Source organism: Leptopilina heterotoma, unplaced genomic scaffold (assembly GCF_015476425.1).
Source record: "Leptopilina heterotoma isolate Lh14 unplaced genomic scaffold, ASM1547642v1 Lhet_165, whole genome shotgun sequence".
Lineage (NCBI taxonomy): Eukaryota > Metazoa > Arthropoda > Insecta > Hymenoptera > Figitidae > Leptopilina > Leptopilina heterotoma.
Genome location: NW_025110881.1, coordinates 328,530 through 353,833, shown reverse-complemented (window position 1 = coordinate 353,833; position 25,304 = coordinate 328,530). Strand labels below are relative to the sequence as shown.

The 25,304-nt window shown below is 31.2% G+C and overlaps 1 protein-coding gene across 3 annotated transcripts in view; it reads left to right on the top strand.

The window, feature by feature from the left end:
• Positions 1-25,304, top strand: part of LOC122499074 (SUN domain-containing ossification factor) — a 176,896-nt gene that overhangs the window by 55,034 nt on the left and 96,558 nt on the right. The window contains exons 1-2 of one of the 3 annotated variants that reach the window (XM_043607143.1): positions 23,362-23,877; positions 24,350-24,431. The exons of 1 other annotated variant lie outside the window; for it this stretch is intronic. The gene's annotated coding sequence lies outside the window, so the exon portion shown is untranslated. Of the gene's footprint in view, positions 1-23,361; positions 23,878-24,191; positions 24,432-25,304 lie in introns of those variants that run through there. One more of the 3 variants, XM_043607144.1, reaches the window with a different exon arrangement.

The following is a 25,304-nucleotide window of genomic DNA, read 5'->3' as shown; positions in this document are numbered from 1 at the left end:
AAATCTAACAAGTTTTTCTATTTTTATTTTTTATAATAAAAATTAATAGTAATAATAAATTTAATCCATCATGCTTTTAACATTTTTTGTATTATTAATTGTTAAAGAGCCGAAAGTACATTCGCACTGTGATTCTATTGCAAAATGCGTCCGGCTCGGTGCAGGTTTCAGCCCACCAAGCACCCGGCGTTGTACTGGCATTCGTCCGTCTAGCAACCAGCGCGGGCCAAATTATATTCTTTATTAAAAATTAAAATAAAAGAAATGTTTAATTAACTATGCAAGGTGAATGTTAATTAATATTTCTTTCAAATTAATTACATTCATCTTTTTCTCTTTTTTATAAACAGTTATAAAGTATAAATGAAACGCAGTAAGTTACAAATGTTTATTTTACTTAATTTTGTATTGATTTCGAATAGTTATAAAGTGAAGTGTTCAACTAATTATTCCTAAATAATAAAATAAAGATAAATATTAAAAACATTGAAGATTAAATAAAAATATAATAAAACTTTAAATTTATTTGCACAATATAAATAAAATGCAAAAATATTGAAAAATATTTGAGTAAAAATTATTATTCACTTTATATATAAGTTTTTGTTTAGCGGTATTGTATATTGGCGTTGTTATGCTCACATCCGCAAGCGAGCGAATAGCGTAGTGGTTAGCGTATTAGACTTCGGTGCGTAGATTAGTATAGGCTTGGGCTTCGTATCCCACTGCGAGCGTTTAGAATTTTAATGTGTAAAAAAAATGTAAAATGTGTAAAAAATGCTTCAAACGATCTATAAATAAATGTTAATTAACATGCACCATGCATAGTTTATTAAATATTTTTTTTATTTTATTTTTCAATACACGGAAAAAAAAAGTTCACGAATCTCTCGTGAATTAGTATATCACTTTTGGATGTGACACAAAATTTCAAAATTTTCATTCACTTTTGATTAGAAATGGCGAACGTCAACGAAAAACTGAAACAAAGTTAATGAATTTTTGATGAACTGTTAAGGAAGAGTAGTTCGTCAAAAGTAGAGGTACAAGTTTACGAAAAAATCGTGAACTCGCGAGTGTCAGTAGTATGCGCAGTTCGTAATGCGCATCAAATATGGCTGATCAAGCATTCATCATTCAGTCGGTGTCATCGGTGTTTACATTCGGGAAAATTCTTTGATGAAAGTTATTATTTAGAATCAGTGTTTTTTATTACTTAGTGAATATTTTTGTTTGATAATTTCCTTTGTGAAACAAATAATTCATAAAATGAATTAAAAGTTACGATAAGGGACTTTTTCTACTTTGCACGGTCCTGAGTACTGATGCCAGTAGAAAGTCATGTTTCGGAACAAAATTTGGCCCGTCCTGGTTGCCAGACGGACGAATGCCGGTACAACGCCGGTTGTTCGGCGGCATATCAAATCTGTACCGAGCCAGGCGCGCAGCCACTACAACACATTGTCAGGTTCCAGTAGAATTCCTGTACCGCTCCGGTCGTCAGGCGGACCCGTGCCACACGGAAAGAAAAAGTCCGTCAACCATTAATGGATTAGTATATTACTTTGAGACGGGACTCTTTTTCCGTTGATGGTTACTTAACTTTACTTAACGATTGAAAACGAGTCATGGATTGATTAGAATGCCAGTATGTGACCAATTGTTTTAGATTTAATGCTGAATTGTTATCAATGGCTGTTTGAATGTTTACGAATCATTAGTGAAAGTTTGTGAAACGTTAGTTGACTCGTATTCTAAATCGGCGTTCTTCACTAGCGCATTGTTGCGCAGTGTACCGATGCGCATTTCTTCCGGTTTCTCTATAGTCCATGTGTTTTTGCTGTCTGCTATACATAGGGGCCGTCCATAAATTACGTAAGACATTTAGGGGGGAGGGGGGGTCAGCAAGATCTTACGAACAATAGGAAAAATGGCGCTAATGTATGTAAAATATCTTACAAGGGGGGAGGGGGGGGTCACATTTTCCAAAAAAATGTCTTACGTAATTTATGGACAGCCCCATATCCCTATATACTATTATGTGTAATGTGAATATTTAACTTAACTAATAATTTGCAGTTGAATTGCGTCTAGAAATCGACCTCGATAAAAATATATTTTCTTTTATATTTCTCGCTAATTAAAAAGTAGTTATTAGTGCAAAATCATTTCTCACAAGTTGTGAAAAATTTTGTTATTTGGTATATAAGAGCAGTTCGCTTCTAAACTTAAAGTGTTATAAGTGTGCGTTTCTACGTGTAATTCTACGTGTAGTTATTATAAGTGCGAAAATGTGTTGGTCTAAAGCGTCTAAGAGTGTAAATAAAATATCGGAACTGTGCAACGAAAAAAATGTGTTCATTCTGTTCCAAATAGTGTCTAAAATTAGGGATAATTCTGAAAGAAGTTGAATTTTTTGAATGCTTTTGATAGCCATAGAAAATTTAATAGACAGTTTTCTAAATTTTAGTGAACGAGTTTTATATATTGATGACAGTTTTCTAAATTTTAGCAAGCAACTCGTCACTGATTGTGACTCAAAGTATGTTATGCATTCAATGATTTTGTGTCCCGTCTCAAAGTAATATACTAGTCTATTAATGATTGACGGACTTTTTCTTTCCGTGCAGTACAGTCTTACCGACGTCTGTACAGGCGCGGTACCCTGCCAGTGGGTATATGTATTGTATCACCTGACACTTATCTATTTCAAAATGACGTAAATAAATAGTCTGTTTTTACATTCTCATTTTCAATAAGTTTTTACAATTAAAACTCGTGTTTTACTTGAAATAAAATATTTTATATTTTAAATAAGAAAAAAAACTATAGTAAAAATAATAATCATTATTATATTCGAAATTATTTTATTACTGTGTTTTATTATTACAATAAAACTGTAAAATATTATTCGTTGAAGTTAAAAAAATTTTATAACATTTATAAATTAATTTTTTGATTATATTTATATTAAATGGTCAGTTTTTTATGAAACAGTATATCTTGTGAAAAAATAGAGACAGAAAATTATTCACTTTTATTGTTTTTTTCGCTTCACTGGATAGACAGCTACAAGTTCAAGGGCTTTGCAATCATATAGGTACTTAAAAATTTCATGTGAATACAATTTTAAATGAATGTAAAACAAATTTTATTTTGTTGATATTTTATGTGAAATTTTGAAAATTCTTATATTAAGACTAATAAAAAAATTAATTTTAAACTTTTTATTATGATATACTAAACTAAGTTTTAATTGATTTTATTATTTTCTTTTTACATATATATTTGTTGTAGAATTGTTTTTTTTAAATATTTATTATACAGGGATCGCGGGATTTTTTGGATATAGAGCAATTCCACGGGAAGTGATCTGAAAAATTTTCGATGATTTTAGCAATATTAATAATACTTACCGAATTTGTTCCCTTATATACATGGAATAAAAATGTATAAAAGTTTTTTCAAAATTTTTTGAGTTACCGCTTACTCAAAATTTTGGTCGGTTTTTCAAAAAAGGCACATAACTTTTTTCTTTGTTAACCGATTAAGATAATTTTTTTTGGAAAATACTCATAATAAGAAGCACTTTAAAGAAAAAAATAAAAAGAAAAAAAAATTTTTTTTTGCCCGAAAAAATTTTAAAAAAATTTTTTGAATCAAAATTTTGAAAAAAATACCTCTTTGATTTGAAATTTTTTTTTTGTAGTTATTGTCTATAAAGTCAAGAATACTTCCTATAAATTTAATTATGGGACAACAGTAACTTTACGAGAAAAAAAAAAAATGTCCAGCGCGGCATGCCGGGACTCGTGCATGTATTCGCTTATGGCGGCGCAAGTATCGTTCCAAATCACTTAGGCCAGTCGGTGAGTACAAAAAGTGCACATAAGTGCAACCTGAAAAGTCGAAGCAGTTTCTTGTAGTTTGAGGGCCCCAAATAAGAGCCCCATAGTTTGCACCACATTTCCGGTTGCGAAAAATGGTGTAAACAATCGCCAAAGTTCGAAAAACATGGTTTTTCGATGACTGTTGCTTCCGGTTAAATTTTAGGGGAAAAAGTTGTGATTGAAAGTTATAGAGCTTGGAAATAGCTTTCAAATGATTGGTCGCAAGTTAAAAAAGCTTAATTAGTCTAGTTGCAAATGAATTTAAACCATTAAAAATAGCACTTTTTTAATTGTTTAATAACTTTGTTAATAATTATCGAATTTGTTTCTAACTTCACAGAAATATTCCCCTTGCGAGGCTGAATAAATCCCAAAAAAAATCAACTTGATCGGGTAAATAGTTTATGCATAATTCCATTTGTTAACTAAAAACATATAATTTTTCAACGGAATTTCCCCACTTTTGGACCTGCGAATTTTGTTTTTTTTTCTTGGAGAGTACAGATAAGGAGTCTAACTTTAATTCCATTTAAATGGGAAATTGATTTTTTTTATTTAAGTGCATAATAATAGACGTTAAAAAAGGGTATGTTTTTTTGACATAAACAAATGGAATAACTCGGCCAATTTTCACTTTATCGATTTCGTGTAAAGGGCATTTGATTTCATTTGTTTTCACAAAACTTTTCAAAAAAAAAATCCGATCTAACTTGAAGAGGTGGAGAGTTAACTTTTTTTAAAAAAAAAATTCCTGACAAGTTAATTAATAATGTTTTTTATTGAAATTCGCAAAACTTACAGATTGATACATGTATTATATGTAAAAAAATTAAACATAAGGTTTTGTGCATTTTTTTTTTAATTTATAACAAGTAAAAGTAAATGTATCCATTTTTCAACCTCTGAACGGCGGAGTGGGGGTACTCGGAGGAGCGTGATTCTCGCCGCCACAACTGAATTCAGCTGTTCAAATTTGCAAAAATGTCCATAACTTCGATAATAATTTACCGATTTTTATCTTTCTTTTTTTAATTTGATGTATTTTTTTACGCTGAATCCAAAAATAATTTTATATGTTTTTAAAATACAATATTTTTAATAATAAAAAAGAAAATTTTTTTTAACAACAAATTTTTAATTATTATTTATCATATTTGACAAAAAATTCTTTTCGTACATATAATTCCATTGAATTTGAAATAATATTATGACATAAAAAAAATAAAATTATTTACTTATAAGTGTGTAGCATTGTTGTATTGATAGTTGAACAGGCGTGCATATGTGAACCTGATGCTACAAGCTTATATATAATTAATTTGAATTTTTTCATGTCATAATATTATTTTAAATTCAATGGAATTATATGTACGAAAAGAATTTTTTGTCAAATATAATAAATAATAATTAAAAATTTGTTATTAAAAATTTTTTCTTTTTTATTATTAAAAATATTGTAATTTGAAAACATATAAAATCATTTTTGGATTCGGCGTAAAAAAATACATCAAATTAAAAAAAGAAAGATAAAAATCGGTAAATAATTAACGAAGTTATGACCATTTTTGCAAATTTGAACGGCTGAAGTCAGTTGTGGCGGCAAGAATCACGCTCCTCCGAGTACCCCCACTCCGCCGTTCAGAGGTTGAAAAATGGATACATTTACTTTTACTTGTTATAAATTAAAAATAAATGCACAAAACCTTATGTTTAATTTTTTTACATAAAATACATGTATCAAACTGTAAGTGGTGCGAATTTCAATAAAAAACATTAATAATTAACTTGTCAGGAATTTTTTTTTTAAAAAAAAGTTAACTCTCTACCTCTTGAAGTTAGATTGGATTTTTTTTTTGGAAAAGTTTTGTGAAAACAAATAAAATCAAATGCCCTTTACACGAAATCGATAAAGTGAAAATTGGCCGAGTTATTCCATTTGTTTATGTCAAAAAAACATACCCTTTTTTAACGTCTATTATTATGCACTTAAATAAAAAAAATCAATTTCCCATTTAAATGGAATTAAAGTTAGACTCCTTATCTGTACTCTCCAAGAAAAAAAAACGAAATTCGCAGGTCCAAAAGTGGGGAAATTCCGTTGAAAAATTATATGTTTTTAGTTAACAAATGGAATTATGCATAAACTATTTACCCGATCAAGTTGATTTTTTTTTGGGATTTATTCAGCCTCGCAAGGGGAATATTTCTGGGAAGTTAGAAACAAATTCGATAATTATTAACAAAGTTATTAAACAATTAAAAAAGTGCTATTTTTAATGGTTTAAATTCATTTGCAACTAGACTAATTAAGCTTTTTTAACTTGCGACCAATCATTTGAAAGCTATTTCCAAGCTCTATAACTTTCAATCACAACTTTTTCCCCTAAAATTTAACCGGAAGCAACAGTCATCGAAAAACCATGTTTTTCGAACTTTGGCGATTGTTTACACCATTTTTCGCAACCGGAAATGTGGTGCAAACTATGGGGCTCTTATTTGGGGCCCTCAAACTACAAGAAACTGCTTTGACTTTTCAGGTTGCACTTATGTGCACTTTTTGCACTCACCGACTGGCCTAACTCTACAAGTCACAATTTGTTGCCAAAACGATTTTTCTTTTTTTCTAAATCTTCGTAATTATGTTTTTTATCGATCTCTGGAGCCCGGTTTTGAAATTTTGTTTTTAAACATTTTTTTAATAACAATAAATTTTTAAAAAATCATAAAATCGTAAAATATATTTTTTCCAGCTTCAATTATTCAGAAAATTAACCAAAAAACCTATTAAAAGAATGTTTAAATGTTTCTGGTGTATAACAAAAGTATACCAATTTATTAAATTGTTTAAACAATTAATTGTTATTTCTTTCCTAAACTGTACTTAAGGTTAGAAATTTCTAGTTTTTTCTCAATTGTTCAATTTTTCAGGAGTAAAACATCTACATTTGAAAAAAACCAAATTATTTATTTATTACATTGTTTGAACAATTAATTGTTGTTACTTTTTCATAAAATATACTTAGGGTTTGAAAATTCTAGTTTTTTCTCAATTGTTACAATTTTTCATGAGTAAAACATCTACTGATGATAAGAAATAAAAAATTATTTATTATAAAACTGTTTAGCCAATGAATTGTTGCCATTTTTTCATAAATTGCACTTAGGGCTAAAGTTTCTAGTTTTTTCAAAGTACAATTCATTAAAAAATAAAAAACTATAAATTAAATAATAAGTTTCTAGTTTTAAGTTCAGTAAATTGAAAACTTTACAAAAAATAAATTGTTTAAACAATGTTTAAATAATTAATTATTAGTTTTTCTTTTATTCTTGAATGTTTTAGTTACAAAAAATGCACAATTAAAAAAAACTAGAAGTTTCTAACTCTAAGTACAGTTTAGGAAAAAAATAACAATTAATTGTTTAAACAATTTAATAAATTGGTATACTTTTGTTATACATCAGAAACACTCAAACATTCTTTTAATAGGTTTTTTGATTAATTTTCTGAATGATTGAAGCTGAAAAAAATATATTTTACGATTTTATGATTTTTTTAAAACTTATTGTTATTAAAAAAATGTTTAAAAACAAAATTTTAAAACCGGGCTCGAGAGATCGATAAAAAACTTAATTACGAAGATTTAGAAAAAAAGAAAAATCGTTTTGGCAAAAAATTGTGACTTGTAGAGTGATTTGGAACGAAACTTGCGCCGCCATAAGCGAATACATGCACGAGTCCCGGCATGCCGCGCTGGACATTTTATTTTTTTTCTCGTAAAGTTATTGTTGTCCCATAATTAAATTTATAGGAAGTATTCTTGACTTTATAGACAATAACTACAAAAAAAAAATTTTTCAAATCAAAGAGGTATTTTTTTCAAAATTTTGATTCAAAAAATTTTTTTAAAATTTTTTCGGGCAAAAAAAAATTTTTTTTTTCTTTTTATTTTTTTCTTTAAAGTGCTTCTTATTATGAGTATTTTCCAAAAAAAATTATCTTAATCGGTTAACAAAGAAAAAAGTTATGTGCCTTTTTTGAAAAACCGACCAAAATTTTGAGTAAGCGGTAACTCAAAAAATTTTGAAAATTTTGAAAAAACTTTTATACATTTTTATTCCATGTATATGAGGGAACAAATTCAGTAAGTATTATTAATATTGCTAAAATCATCGAAAATTCTTCAGATCACTTCCCGTGGAATTGCTCTATAAATAAATAAATATACCTATTTTTTTGTTTATTTTTACAGTTTTTTGAAAATATAAATATTTACGTGGCTTATATTTTTGATCAGAAATTTTTATTTTAATTAAAATACTAATAATAATGTATAATTTTAAAAATAATTCATGCGTCTATTCCATTTTTGCAACAATATACAATATAATGAAAATTTAAAATATTTTTCAAATCGTTTGCCAACAATTTCCGTTTTTCCTATATACGTAGAATAATTTGGAAAGGAGTCCGAGGACACTGCGATAAAATACAACGTTGCTTTTCAAATCACGATTTATCTCTAGCTTTGTACAAAATTGCATATAGGATTCAAAAAAATTAACTTTGTAATAATATTTATTTACTTTAAAATAATTTTTTCCATAATACAATTTAAAGCAGGAAGTTTAATTTAATGTTTTCATGTAAATAAATGAATAAATATTTATTTACAATTTTACGTTTTTCCGAATAATTTTATTATAGTTTACATCTTTTGACACTAAATTCGTGACCTTTTGTGTTATATATATATATATATACAAAATTATCTTTTATCGCACGTCCCGACAATAATTTTAAAGGAAAGCTTTCCTTGTACATGAATGATAAGATTATATACTTAAATTAACATTCTAATTGTGTATTAATTTCATTAGTTATGAGATGTCACTCGAGCGATTGAAAATATATTTTCATTCTTTAATTTTCTCTCGAGTCGTAGCTTTCTATATTCGAAAAACGTCACTCAAATGTAAAAGTTTATGTGAGTTTATATTATTGCTTTATTTTGCAGATATGAATAAATTTTTATCTTATTTTTTTCATATTACGTCAATTTCTTTTTTTCTCAATTTATAATCAAATATCTGAGTGAAAACAAAAATCGAGGAAAGAAGTTTGACATTTAAGATAGATCTTTTATTTATTAATTTAAGATACTTACAATTAAAAAATGTGATTTTATACGTTCTTTACCTTTTTATTGATCAAATTTAAATTTCATAAATATAATTGTATGACATTTAAAAATTTGGAAGAAAGTAATTTAAAAATAATGTCTTACAATTCTATGAGTTCTGGATGTTTCTAAAGTTTAGAATGTTTAAATGAACGCAGATATTTTTGTTATTACTCTTAATTTGTATTTTTATGTACATATTGAAAAAACTTAATTCCTAACTATAAGTAACTGTTTAATTTACATTGGTTTTTAATTCACTATATCTAGAAACTATTGAAAATATCCAAAAAGAGAAAAATTTTGTTCATTTGGACGTTTAAAATTTAAGGGAAATAGTTTTGGACAAAAATTCTTAAATTCTCCCTCAGAATTGACTAAACACGCCAGGTTTTTGAGATATTCAAATCTGAAAAGCAAACATTGCGTTTTATGACCATATTATGCCTCCCGGGGTGCTATTCTCGAAACAAGTTCCGTGAATGAATCTATGACTTTCAATTGACTTTCTCGAAAACCCTATTCTCCAACTGTCCACCAGGCGTTCGTATGCGAAACGATTTGATTGAAATACATCGAGTGGTCAAGACCACTCGAAGTAACAGTTCGTCTACGAATTTAAAAGTTTATCATGCGCAGTAGTGACATATATATAATTTATATTAATATATTATATATATTATTATATTTTATTATTAATAAATTAATTAATATATTATTAATATTTTTTTTTTTTTTTTTGTAGTCGGAAGTGGAAAATCTGTAAATTCAGATACCTGAGTAATGAATTCCAGGTTATGTGGGGATGACCGCTCTTGTTCTTGTCGACCCACTAAAAACCACTCCCGTCTTAATCTGGACTATTCTTCAACCCACGGAACTACCTATTGGCTTTTAACTTCGTGGGGTGAAGGTCCCATTATATCGCTTACGCGACTCTTCCGTGCCGCTCTTGTTCTGGCCTTATTTTCTCCTTGTCTTTGACAGAGTCTTTTTTGCCTCCTCGAGGGCAGTTCTGAAGACTCTGCATCTCCCTGATCCAGCGACATGTTGGATGTTTTCCTTTTCGCCGAACTTCGCCTTGCATAAGAAGCAGCATGGGCTCTTCTTACAATCTGCTACCTTATGGCCGGCTTCTCAGCACTTGAAGCACGCAGCCGACATATCTACTGCTTGGGAGTCTCGACCTATATGGCCATAGCCAAGAAACCTGTGGCACCTTGTGACCATAACTCTTCTACTTATTCTGCAGGACACAAAACCGATCTTAATGTGCCCCATTTTCTCCAGCCTGTTCGCGTCCTCTTGGGTGGTGACCACGACAGCGAGCTTGATACCTCGCTTATTTGGTCCGAGGACCGTCACCTTCCTGCTTCCTTCTGGTACCGTAGATAGTTTGTCCAGGGCCTCTTTGACATCCTCCTGTTCGGTAAGGGTGTCCATGTCGCGGATCTCCAGCACAGTCTGCCGATCCGCCATCTGCACTTTACCTAGATCGCCGATCACCTTTGTCACCTCTTCAGTGAACAACTTCTTGTTCGAAGACCCCCCAATTTTAATGAGGAGGTCTTCCTTTTTAGTGGGTACAGCTCCCACAACCTTTGTCTGGCTGGCCTCCAAGTCAGCCTCTTTTCGAACCTTCGCCAGCACTTCGGCAAAAGTAGTTCCTTCAGCCACTTTGACGACCATTGTGGCTCTTCCCTTTTTATCTGAAGTTGGCTGTGGTGCCGTTTTCATCTCCTTGCCTTTGGACCTTTTAGGAGATCCCTCCTCCCTTTTCCTTTTTGGATCCTTCGCAAGCTCAGGATCACTTTTCTTACGCTTCTGAGCATCCAAGACGACGTTTCTCAACACGATCGCGTTACAACGATCTCGTCTAACTCTACGATCCTGTCTGGCCTCTTCTGACCAGGTCAATCTCTGATAGAGACTCTCATCCTTTTTCGTAGCTGCTGTGTGCTTCTCCTTGATCTCCTGTATGAGCGATTTCATGCTTTTGAGTCCATCCTTGATTGTCATATATTGACATTCCTTTGGACCTCGCAGGACTTCATCATCTTGTTAACCTCCTTCTCCATTGCTAGAATGCATGTTGCCTCTTCCTCCCGCAGCTTAATGCACTCATCTCGATCTTGGTTGCAGCTTGCAATGTCCTTCGCCGAGGCATTACTGAATACAGAAATGCCACTGGCCTGGCTTGTCACGCTGCTCGTACTTCCTTTTCTTTCTACCCTATCCACGATGATCTGTGGAACTCCCAACGCGTTGTTGCCCTCCTGCATCCATGGGCCACTGGCCACCGCCCTCACGCTCGAAAGCGCTTGACGATCGGAACCAGTGAGATTTAGCCGAAGCATTACATCGCAGGTACTCCTCGTTTTTACAATCGCTCATACTTAATGTTTGTCCCGTATCGAGGGAACGATCGAGACTAAACAGGGTACTACCATCTGGCCAAGATGGGCCCTGAACCGCCTCCGTTAGTTACATAGACGTTATAGCATTGTCGGAGCATTGATGCGACGTCTATGGTATCCAAGGGCACGTGAACATGTTCGTTCGGACGTGGAGGTCGATGTGTCTCTCCAAGATAGCAGGAAATTTCCGCAGAGGGAGTGCATCCTGGTTATAATAAACTAAAAATAAATATTAAAAAATCAAAATAAGAAAAGTAAATTGGTTTTGCGAAGTACTGATTGTACTTCATTGCATATTATATATTGTACATTTGAAAGTTAATTAAGATCATTATAAAATTATTGTATTTAAAAAATAAAAAAGGCTCATTGTTTCTTAGTATGACTTCATTAATACTATTCAAAACAGATCACAGTGGGCCAGGATCGTCGAATTTTGGCCAAAAATACAATTTTTCAACTTTCAAATATGCACTAAAGAATTTATCCACAGTATTTAATAGTAAATAAGGAATTTATTGCATAAAGGATTTGTTAAATAATAAAAAATTGTGTCTTCTAGAACTATTTAAAGTTTAACATTTGAGATAAAATAATAAAATGTTTTTGATTGAAATACTTAATATATCTAGAAATAAATTAATTATTTTTGTATAAGTACTTATTTTTTCTCATCAATAGATATATTGAAGTAAAAAACCAATAGTTACTTTAAAAAAATAAAATTTATTAAAATGTAGCTCCATTGAAGTTAACAAATAGTGGATTTTTCAATAGAGTGCCGACTTTCAGTTAGTCGAGCTCCTGCGAGCCGCATAATATTTGGAAAAACAAGTTATAGAACGATTACTTAGCATGTCTACTTTGACGCCAATATGTGCCATTTTGCGCCTTTTCATATTTTTTCAACATAACAAGAATATTGCAATAAACATATAAATATATGCAATAAATATATATAAAGACAATTTTCAAAATTAATCAATTATGATGAACAGTCGTATTTAATGGTTTTTTGTGTCGCTGATTACGAATCTGATGTCAGATTTCAAAAATTCAAAATGGCTGATCCAATATGGCGGACATAAAAATTTTAAAATCAATAAATTTGAATTAAACATAGGTATCTATGGGTTTTTTGCATAGAGTTATTAGAATAGAGTGCGCGAGTTATAACTTTTACCGTAAGAGGCATTCTTAGGCGCATAGAAAGAGACAAAAGCATGAAAGTAGACCCCTTATCTTACCTTGTTTAATGGCGCATGTGCAAGAATAAAAGTTTTTGGTTAGGTTTTTGTCTAAAAAGATCGCATGAAAAATCGTTTTAAATATAATAAAATTAAATGTAAAATAAATATTTTACAATAAATAGGGTAGAGTGGGATTAAAAAGTCATGTTGAAAAAAAGCTATTTGGCTGTTATTTGAAGTTAAGACGCAACTTTTAATTCTAGTTTGGATGTCGTATCGATAATATTATAGTAATTGGAATTTTTAATTTTGAGCTGCTTATTTCGATGAGTATAAATTGAAAGCAGGTAAACTTAACATAAAATACCATTTTTCCTGCTAAAAATGTTTTTAAATTATTTATTTGTCACGTAAATAAAAGAAAAATATAATTGCCAGCAAGCAAGCAACAATTGTTTCGATGCATCAGCTGTTTCACTATCGCGCATGCGTTATTAGAGAAAGAAAGAAAAGGGGTCTACTTTTCGTACACGGAAAGAAAAAGTCCGTCTATCATTAATAGACTAGTATATTACTTTGAGACGGGACACAAAATCATTGAATGGATAACATACTTTGAGTCACAATCAGTGACGAGTTGCTTGCTAAAATTTAGAAAACTGTCATCAATATATAAAACTCGTTCACTAAAATTTAGAAAACTGTCTATTAAATTTTCTATGACTATCAAAAGCATTCAAAAAATTCAACTTCTTTCAGAATTATCCCTAATTTTAGACACTATTTGGTACAGAATGAACAAATTTTTTTCGTTGCACAGTTCCAATATTTTATTTACACTCTTAGACGCTTTAGACCAACACATTTTCGCACTTATAATAACTACACGTAGAAACGCACACTTATAACACTTTAAGCTTAGAAGCGAACTGTTCTTATATACCAAATAACAAAATTTTTCACAACTTGTGAGAAATGATTTTGCACTAATAACTACTTTTTAATTGGCGAGAAATATAAAAGAAAATATATTTTCATCGAGGTCAATTTCTAGACGCAATTCAACTGCAAATTATTAGTTAAGTTAAATATTCACATTACACATAATAGTATATAGGGATATGTATAGCAGACAGCAAAAACACATGGACTATAGAGAAACCGGAAGAAATGCGCATCGGTACACTGCGCAACGATGCGCTAGTGAAGAGCGCCGATTTAGAATACGAGTCAACTAACGTTTCACAAACTTTCACTAATGATTCGTAAACATTCAAACAGCCATTGATAACAATTCAGCATTAAATCTAAAACAATTGGTCACATACTGGCCTTCTAATCAATCCATGACTCGTTTTCAATCGTTAAGTAAAGTTAAGCAACCATCAACGGAAAAAGAGTCCTGTCTCAAAGTAATATACTAATCCATTAATGGTTGACGGACTTTTTCTTTCCGTGTATGGCTGTCTAACATTTTGGTCGCTTGCGCACTCTATGCTAATAACTCTATGGTTTTTTGGGTCGCTGATTACGAATCTGATGTCAGATTTCAAGAAATCAAAATGGCGGTCATAAAAAATTTTAAATTAATCAATTTCAATAAGACATAGGTATGTAGAGGTTTTTCGGGTTGCTGATTACGAATCTGTTGTCAGATTTTATAAATGTAAAAATGAGCACTTTGTTTCTGAAATCAGATTTAGATATAAAATGGAGTGTTTATCTGATCCATGGAAATAAAAACAGATTCTCCAATAGGACTACATGCGCACCTGATATACCCACGCGATAAACTATATACCTGTAAGTAAACATCAGGTCTAAAAAAACCAAAAAAATTTTAAAAATCTAAAAAAATACAAAATGGGATCTTTACCTGTAACCTCCTCGTGGTAGATCCTGGAAACTACAGTACTTTTTATTTTTGTAGGCTAATAACAGGAAAAAAATTTTTATTTTCTGAATTGTATAGACACTAGCTTTGTAATCACCAAACTTAAAAACTCCCAAGCAAAAAATTGTAGGCGAATCTCACCCAATCTAAAATCCACTTGAATTCTCACATCAGATTCGTAATCAGCGACCTAAAAAACCCCTAGATACAAAGTTTAATAAAAATCGATTAATTTTAAAAATTGTATGTCCGCCATTTTGGATCCGCCATTTTGATTTTTTGAAATCTGACATCAGATTTGTTATCAGCAACCCAAAAAACCCATAGATACCTATGTTTAATTCAAATTTATTAATTTTAAAATTTTTATGTCCGCCATATTAGATCCGCCATTTTGAATTCTTAAAATCTGACTTCAGATTCGTAATTAGCGACCCCAAAAACTGTAGGTAGCCTACTTGTTATTCGTAAATATCTTGTTCTCTTTTAAATAATGATTTTTGGCCAAAAATCGACGATCCTGGCCCACTGTGGCAGATAAATATATTTAAACTATTTTGGTAGTCAATTTCTTCTCATAATTTCAAGTTTTTTAAATTATAAAATGCTTTGAAAAATTGAAAAAAATTACTTATTTTTCATTTTTTATACAAAGTTAGAAATTATTGAGAAATAAAAATTTACCCATCTATCGTAATTTTTATAATTTTTCATTGATCATTTTTTATACCCTTTTTTATAATTTTGAACAATCAATTACATGAATTTTGAAGAATTTCAATTTTTTAAACGAATTAATTGTTAAAATTGTTAAAAGATCATTTTTCCCTCTCCAATTGTTTAATATGGTATCCTAAAAGCCAATTTAATAAATGCAGTAATAATAATTATTATCAATAATCAATGATAATACCCACACAGCACATGATATTTCCTAAATATTTCCTAAATATTTCACTGAAAGATTGAAATATTTCAGTGCAAGGTTCATGAAATATTGCTGCAAATTGAAAATGTCCGCCTATATGAAATATTGACGCGAAAGTTTAGAAAATATTTCATTGAAATATTTTGGAAATTTTCAACTTAAATTATGCGCACTGGTCGAACTCAGTTTCTATGGCCTGTAGAGCTGCGCAGTAGTTTTTGGCTTACTATATCCTTTGGTTTTTAAAATATTTCAGAAAGTTCCTATTGGTTTCAGGTGTTTAACAAATTTTTTAATTTTGTGAAATATTTTCACAATATTGCAGAATCGTCATGTGGAATATTGCAGGAATATTTCAATGAAATGTTTTCTAAACTTTCGCATCAATATTTCACATAGGCGGACATTTTCAATTTGCAGCAATATTTCAAGAACCTTGAACTGAAATATTCAGGAAATATCATGTGCTGTGTGGGTATTTATTATTTTAAATAAAGGATGGATCTAGGAATGAGGCCCCATGGAAAGTCAATTGTTGCGGATTTTATAATGGAAGTGGAGCATAATGCTAAATTTAGAAGACAACAATTTCGTCAACCACTTGATCAATTTTTTGACTTGACCAATATCATTGGTACATTTAGAAATCTACAAGAAAGTAGAAAAAAAGAAAAAAATGTAACGATTAACAGAAAAATTGTCTTTTTTTACTAAATTTTTTTTTTTTAATTACTATTCAAATGATATTTATTGTTAGTAATATACACTAAAAAAAAAGTGCTGTTGAATCAAATATCTCCATGCTATTGAATTCCCCGTCATTGATTCAATGACACATTTATTAATCGAAAAGTATAATGCTTAAAATGAAAAAATGAAACTGTTTAAATTAAAAGTACGGTACTGTAGAATTAATGATATTGTGCAAATTGTTTCTATAGTTCATCTATACATAGCCACAGAATAATTTATTGCTTCTTTGACATTATTCATTTGAAGCATCTAATAGATAAATTTGAAGAAAATGCATGTAAATTTAAATCAAATGAAAAATTGTTTGCTCTAAAGAAGCGCGCTCTGAAAACGAAAGCATATGCTTTCGTTTCAATGAGTGGTGCTATTGCGGACTGCCTATAGCATATGCTATAAAAATAAGAACACTATGTTTTGAGACATTGACAGGTACTAAATTTATTGAAATACTTACCCACATATATTTATATGTTTATTAAACCTGTCGTTTTTGAGATTCCAATATAAAAAAGTATTATTTAAATTCTTTTAATTAATTAATGACTAGTTAAATATAAATTCCCTATATAAATTTCCTTATATACGCGAAAAATCTCGAGCACGGTATTTAACCACAAAGTAAGTGCCCAACGTTGAGAAGCGGATGTATTACATTGCAGCGCGGCGGTTCTCGTCTATTACGGAAGTTAAGCGTAGTTGGTCGCGGTTACTAAATGGATGGGTGACCGCTTGGGAATAGCCGTATTTTTCTGACTAAAAAAGATAAGTGTGTTTGAATGTGTATGTGTGTGTGTGTGTTTAGCCGTTGGAAAAAATGAAAATAATAATAAAGATGTATATGTTAGTGTGAAAAATTGAAAAAAAGATGTGTATAAAAAGTGTTGTGTTAAAGGTGTGAGAATTAATTATAGTATATAAAAAACATGTGAACAAAAATTCCCTTTTTTCAATTTATCGTTGGTATATATTTAACCACATAAAAGAATTGAATTAACAGTATGGTGTTATTCAATCGATAGCAACAACTAAAAAAATGAAGAGTACAAATTTTTGAATCATAAAAATGATGCTTTTAAATTTAAAAGTTATAGTCATTGACTCAAAAGCATATACTGTTAAATTAAAAAATTTTGTTTATTCATTCAAAAGGATTCACCTTCGAATTAACATAGTATGCTGTCAATTTGAGAAATATGCTTTTGTTTCAAAGAAAGTGATACTATTGGGAACCGCAGAGCTGCGTAGGCCCTCTGGTGTCGACCCACTTGCGGTAGTTGTCTTTTCATTTCGTCTCTCTCTAACATATGTAAAAAAAAAGAGATAAAATCCAAGATGTCGGACGCAAGTGGGTACAGGGGTGGGTCAGTTTCACATGATTTCGGATCCCAATCGAATCATTAGAATCGGTGCTTTCAAAACAACAGCATATACGTTAGGCAGCCCATTATGACACTATTCAATGAATTAAACCCATATGTCATTGATTCAACAGCATTTTTTTCTCCGTGTATTATTATGTATATGAAATTAATATAATTATTACAAATAATAACTTATTGTCATTAAATATATATATACACACATACGTGAATTAAAATAATAACAATATTTATTATTATTATTAATAATTCATATATTCACATTATATTGAATAAACGTGAGAAGCGAGTAAATTTGGGAACAGTGGAAACAGTCTTGTTTCAGTCCTGCATTACCCAGGTGCGATTTTTTGGTCGGCCCATAGTTGGGCCAACTTTTACAAAGTCGGTCCAACTTTTCGTGCCAGAGGTTGGGCCAACCATACAGATGATAACGGTCGCCGTCTAATGGCGACGATGGTTGGCCCGATAACTCATAAGGAAGTTGGCCCAACTTACAATGCATATGTTGTGCCAACTATACATTTCAATGGTTGGTCCAAAGACTGACGCCAAAGTTTGCACAACTTTAGATGCGTAAGTTGGGCCAACCACAATTTTCAAAGTTTGGCCAACTTCAACAGCCAAAGGTAAAAAATTATTAAAAAACTAAATTATTTAAACAATTAACAGGTTATTATTAGCGGGAACATCAGATATAACCTTTACCTATTATTATTAAACACAATCTCATACATACATTTTCGAAAATATCTAACGCTCGCTAGGATCGAACCCCTAACCTAACGCACCGAAGACTTATACACTGACCACTACGCTACGCTCACATGGGAGTGCATAACGCAAAATGTATATTAAAGCTGCAACAGTCGGGCCAACCGTGGCCCAGAGTTCGGCCAACCAAGAAAATTTAAGTCATTTAAACTGCATTTGACAAAGTTTTGCCAACCGTTGGGCCAACCGTCGGGCCAACCGTGGCCCAGAGTTCGGCCGACCAAAATAATGTAAGTCAATTAAACTGCGTTTCACATAGTTTTGCCAACCGTCGGGCCAACCGTGGCCCAGAGTTCGGCCGACCAAAATAATGTAAGTCAATTAAAATGCGTTTCACATAGTTTTGCCAACCGTCGGGCCAACCGTGGCCCAGAGTTCGGCCGACCAAGAAAGTTTAAGTCATTTAAACTGCATTTGACAAAGTTTTGCCAACCGTTGGGCCAACCGTGGCCCAGAGTTTGGCCGACCAAGAAAGTTTAAGTCAATGAAACTGCGTTTCTAGAGTTTTGCCAACCGTTGGGCCAACCGTGGCCCAGAGTTCGGTCGACCAAAAAACTATAAGTCAATTATACTGCTTTTCTTGAGTTTTGCCAACCGTCGGGCCAACCGTGGCCCAGAGTTCGGCCGACCAAGAAAGTTTAAGTCATTTAAACTGCATTCGACAAAGTTTTGCCAACCGTTGGGCCAACCGTGGCCCAGAGTTCGGCCGACCAAGAAAGTTTAAGTCATTTAAACTGCATTTCACAAAGTTTTGCCAACCGTTGGGCCAACCGTGGCCCAGAGTTCGGCCGACCAAAATAATGTAAGTCAATTAAACTGCGTTTCACATAGTTTTGCCAACCGTCGGGCCAACCGTGGCCCAGAGTTCGGCCGACCAAGAAAGTTTAAGTCATTTAAACTGCATTTGACAAAGTTTTGCCAACCGTTGGGCCAACCGTGGCCCAGAGTTTGGCCGACCAAGAAAGTTTAAGTCAATGAAACTGCGTTTCTAGAGTTTTGCCAACCGTTGGGCCAACCGTGGCCCAGAGTTCGGCCGACCAAAAAACTATAAGTCAATTATACTGCTTTTCTTGAGTTTTGCCAACCGTCGGGCCAACCGTGGCCCAGAGTTCGGCCAACCGAAACTGAAAGTCTTTTAAACTACGTTTTGATGAGTTGTGCCAACCTTTGCCGCCAAAGTTGGCCCGACGGTTGGTTAAACTCTGCATTTAATGGTTGGCTTGCAAAGTCGGGCCAACTGTGGGCACTATTACTTGCCAAAGTTGGGCAAACTCTGGCAACCAAAACTTCGCTTGCCAAAGTTCGGCCAACCTTGGGCCAACCTTCAAACTCTGGCGGCCAACCTAAATTCGCACCTGGGTAGGCGTCCGCAGCATTGATTGAGCATTGGTGCCAATGCTGAATCAAGGCTTGCGCTGCAGTCTGGAATCGGTGTTACATTAAAGCTTCGATCATTCCTGCTCTTGCTTATTCACTCATGCTCAATCAATGTTGACCAATGCTCGGCCAATCTTTATAAAACCTGAACTCGGCGTCACTTCGCGCCTGGGAAATTATCAGTTTTTTTGGCGTGTCCCAATATGAAAACGAAAGCTATTAGACTAAATAAGTATTCTTTTTAAGCGCTTATAAATGCAAATTTACACTTTGATAATGTTTTCAAATAGTTGTACTTTACAAAGATTTAAATAATTGTGACATTACTCTCTATTTGATTTAAAAAATATCTTGAATTTCGTTCGTCAAATTTGTTATCAGTCTCCTGGCATCATAAAAAATGTTAAAATCGTTTAAAATTGTTTTACTTCATTTGTAGTTTAATTAACTAAAATTGTGTTCTTTATGATTGAAATTGATATTTTTTGTCAGACGAAGTAAGAATGTAAGATATTTAATTTTTTCTTGCACTTTAAAAAAGTTTTTTAAACGAATGCATATATAATATCTCCAGAATATTGTGTTAAAATTTCAAGTCATTCGGAGTAAAATTGACGGAGTTATGAGTATTTGAACGTCCGTTGGTCTAAGCTTCAAGATTCTTGTTTTTTATTAATTAATCATCTGCAATCAGTTTATTTTTTAATTTGCAATATTTTCCGATGTACCATTTGAAAGAGCGATTCCTGAGACATAAGAAATGTCTTTTACCAAATTTTTTAAATTGCCTTTTAACGTTAAAAAATAATGCCAAAGTTCAAGTATTGTGCATCTGAATTTTAAAGGTTGAAGCGTTTTTCTGAAACTTGTTATTTTTGAAGTCCGTGTACGCCATAACTCAAAATCTACTGGAAACTATACCAAATTTCATTTTGAAATTTGGTACAGTATTTTTTCTCATAATTCCAAAAATTGGAAAACAAAAAAATGATAAAAATCCTCCTAGGGTTATCTTAAGAAACATCTATTTTAACAAAAAATGCATTTTGATTTTTTTGTTTTACATGATTCTGTTGCTGCGAGTCATAGTGTACACCGCAAAATAATTTTTTTTGGAAGCGCCTGAAAAGATTCACATTCACTTGCTCAATTCTCAATATTTTGCAGTATTATATGAAAATTGATAAAACAAATTAACTCCCTCTGCATCCCCAAAAAAAATTTCTTCAAAATATCCATTTTTTCAACGAATTAACCTATACCCCCCCATATAATACTTTTGTTGGTCTGTCTCCTGTCAATATTGGTAAAACCGAATATTTGACTTCCATTTTGCATAAATATTTGTATTGTTTTATTGTTATGAAAAAATGAAAATGTTTATACTTAAATTCACCCTAACAGATAATCTGAATTGTGGAATTGTGTTATAAAGAGCATACATAATTTGTTATAAACAAATTATTAATTTAGACATGAACATTCATGGATCCCTATAAAATTTCTTCTCAGAGATTTCCAGGGTTGTGGATCCAATAAAGTGGAAAGTATTTCAAAAAGCACATAAAATTTGCTTGTCTCTCGTCAACTAACGTTGCGGATTCAGAATCAACGACACCGAAAACTTAGAATGTAATTTTTTCAGTGTATTGTCTTTTTCTACAAACAGTTTGTTTTAAAAGGAAAGTTTTAAAAAGAAATGAAGTACATATAAATTTTCTAAATTTTCAGTTCTATGAGTTCCGATTAATGTTTTTAGTTCTGATAAAAATTCTTCGCAGTATTAAGGGGGGAAACCACATAACATTAGAACGCTGTTTTTTAGCCGCTTTTAGCGAATTTTTTTTAAGGTAAGAATTCTTTTAAATGATATAAAACCTTTCCATCATGTTGTTCATATATTTAACTGTAACTCATATTTTTTTAAGCGTTTATATAAAAAATCTTCCAAATGGGGAGCTATTGGTTACAGAGCTGCTCCGCCGGAGTTCATGATTGCCGTGCAGTCCTGAGCCCACAAATTTTGTCCGATAGCAAAAAATCAAGTTTATTTACATTTTATAAATATTTTATTATTAAGTGAACTAACTTTTAAGTAAAAATATTGAAAATTGACTCTACTTTTAAAAAATTTTCGACTTTTTGCCTACTTTTTTGCAACTTTTTTATTTAAAAAAAGTACTAAAAATTTTTCTTTTCAAGTTTAGTTCACTTAATAATAAATTTAATAACGAACAATTTCCAATTTTTCGTTTTGAAATCGGTCAATAACTTTTTGAGCTACACTGCACGGCAATTTCAAAAATCCTGTTTTGAAAAAAAAGTATCAAAAAATTGATATTTATACAAAAAAATTTATTTATTTATTTAAGGGTTCATACCACTTTACACGCTTAAAAATGAAGCTATTTTCCAAAATTTTTTTTACGATTCTTATGGATTATATTGACCTGCATTCTTTTTAGTTCAATAAATACACTCTTTAACTTTATAAAAAACCTTATTTCATTAAATAATTAATTATTTCGAAGATTTTCGTAAAAAAATTTTGAGAATCTGTTTAGCAGTTTCCGAGAAAAACATGACGCAGCCTATGGAAAAATGTGGTTTCGAGAAAAACGCCTTTAAAAATTGTGCTGCATACTTACGTAGCCCGTGTATGCGCTCAAATAGCACTGAAAAGAATATATTTTGAGTGCTGGGATCTTTCTAAAAATTTTACCCCACATTTTTGACATATTTTACTTTCGAAATCCGTAATAAAAAAGTTTTTATTTTTTGAAGTTGACAAAGTGGTATGAACCCGAGTATGAATCCTTAAAGTGCTTACATTTTAATCGGCTATTCAAGCACTATAGATATCCCTTTATCTGCTTCATAAGTAGCATATAAGTCTAAGAACTCCTCTTTTCGTGCCTTTCTGCTCTCCTTAGTCATATTTTTGGAATATTAATTAAATTTTTTTTATGTCAAACAGAATGCTTCTTTCAACCTTTAGCATAAATTCATTTGATAAACTAACATCAAATTATATCTACAACAATGAAAATAGACCATTTAATAGAAATAAATTGAGAAATCTATTTAATATTTACAGAAAGTCGACATAAAATAAGGTTTTGTAAGACGCTCAATGTGACGTACATACATTTTCTAAACTGTCCGGACACTTTCAGGTTTTTCAGAAAATTCAAGTTTTTTAATAAGAGAAAACAAAAAAACTGAGTCAATATTTCAAAAATAAAAGTTAAACTGTATTATATATCATTTGTAATTTATTTCAATAGTAAAAACACATTATTCTATTAGAAATTAGGAGTGTGCGGGGCTACCCACTGTCCGGGGTTACGCGAATCTCCCCTAAAATTTTTAAATTTCACATACAATTTAAATAAAGTTTTAATAAGAAATAAGTAAAGGAAATGTTCGAAATTAACTATATAGATCACAAATAAGACTGAATAGAAAATGAAACAAGAAAATTTGATAGAAAATTGTAAAAAGTATCGCGGAGGATAAAAAATTATTTTCAGAAAGGAAAAGAAAAATTCGTGGAAAGGGTATTAAGTGAAGGAAAGTAGAAGGGGGCATGACCGCGTCGCGACGCCGGTATTCCACTACAGTCAGTATTCACTTTGGTTCTTATCAATACGGATGCATTTCGCCTTCGTCAATATATCGTTATCAACATTTCCCGCGTGTCCAGTTTAACAGTGAATTATATTTTCGTTTTCTTCCACGTGAGAAATTACTATTGGCTCCCCTCCCATTTTAACACACACTCAAACGTCCTCTACCTTCAATATACACGTGAAATATTATTTCCTCCAACAAAAAAGAAAAAAGACAATATATTTTACCAATTTCGTAACATATTTCATTTTACCATGTAATTCAAAGTGAATGAAATTTTCATTATTAAGTGAATTTAAATGAGAATGTAAAACAATAGTAAAAGTTAAAAATCAGTGATGTGCAAAATTAAGGAGAATTTTTGTTTTAAGTAAATGAGAACTTAACCAGGAAAAAGATGTTCTAGTTTTTGTACATATACAAAAGTGGAGGAGAATGAGTAGAAACTTGAAACCCTTGACGGTATGCTCTTGAGCATGACCATCTTTAAATGAAAATTTGTTCTTTCTGGTCACGATTTTCATCATCTTGGAGGAGAAACCTTGGTTTTAATTTTCAGGAAATCCTTACTTTACTTCCTTGTTTTTGTTAACTGTACTTGTAATTGTAATACATTTGTAATTTTAATACAAAAGTTGCGATATTTTACAAAAATACAGAGCTTAAACTTTTTTAATTTGTCTTAAATTTTATTTGGTTCATCAAATAAAAATGTTATTTGTGCTGAATGAAATTTATATTCAAAACAATTAATTTTTAATGACCAGTAAATATTTTTTGTGTATATAGTAGATTAAAAAATATTCAACACTACCAAATTTAACGATAAAGGTTTTCTTTCGATAAAGAATTTCCTGATTATAAAAATAAAGGTGTCTACGTGACGTTTCTCTTATTCGAGATTGTTAAGAATTTGTTATTTTTCTGTGACTAGTGAGCTTGTTTAGTACTGTATATGCACACATTATTGCATAGAGTATAAAAGTGTGATTAGAAATTGAAAAAAAGTTTTAAACGTGAGTATACAAATTGCAATCTGCTTGAAAAAAATTTTGTAAATATTATGTTTCACAAGTTATAAAGTTTCAATGTTGTAATTAAAGCAATGAAAACAGGTGGCCGAGTTTCTCATCAGTCGTTTCTTACTCGATAAGTAGGTAGTAGACCATGCCTCTCGGTATCTAGGTGAAGCCGCGTCTCATGTGATGTGTATTTACTCACATTCCATCACCTTTGATAGCAAATGAATCAGTTATTTGATTCATTAATTCCTTTTCTTCAACGGCATAATAATTTCGATTCATTTAAAATTAGTTCTTTCGAGTTCTATTCTTTTTATTTCAATTAGCAATGAAGTAACAGATTTAATACCTCCCCCCGTATCCGAAAATCACTGTAGAAGGAAAGTGCTAAATTTGAGCTGATTTCAAGTATTAAAATAGAAGCAAATGACGATTTAATATCCAAAATCGGTTCTAAATTGGAGGTCCTAATCAAAGAGCTGGTTATAATTCTTTAAGACTCAAAGCATTTCGTATTTTTATAAAGATTTCGAGAATGTTCCTCCAAAAATTGTGATTTGAATGTTTTTAATTTTTTATTCATAGGATAATGATTTTTAGCTTAAAAAAATTATAACCGGTTCTTCGATCAATTTGCCATTAAATAAGGAATTTATCGCGAAATGGTTTCATATGGTTAAAATTTGTTATTGGGTATTTATATTACTAGATACGTTTTAAAGTAACTTCTAAATTTTTAATAAAGAAAACTATAATAATAACAATTATTATTGAATAAACTATCCCAACACAGGAAAAAAAAAGTCTGACTCCGTTTACACCTTAAATTCAGCCCATGTATTTCACATAAGTCTGTCCTTGTTTAAT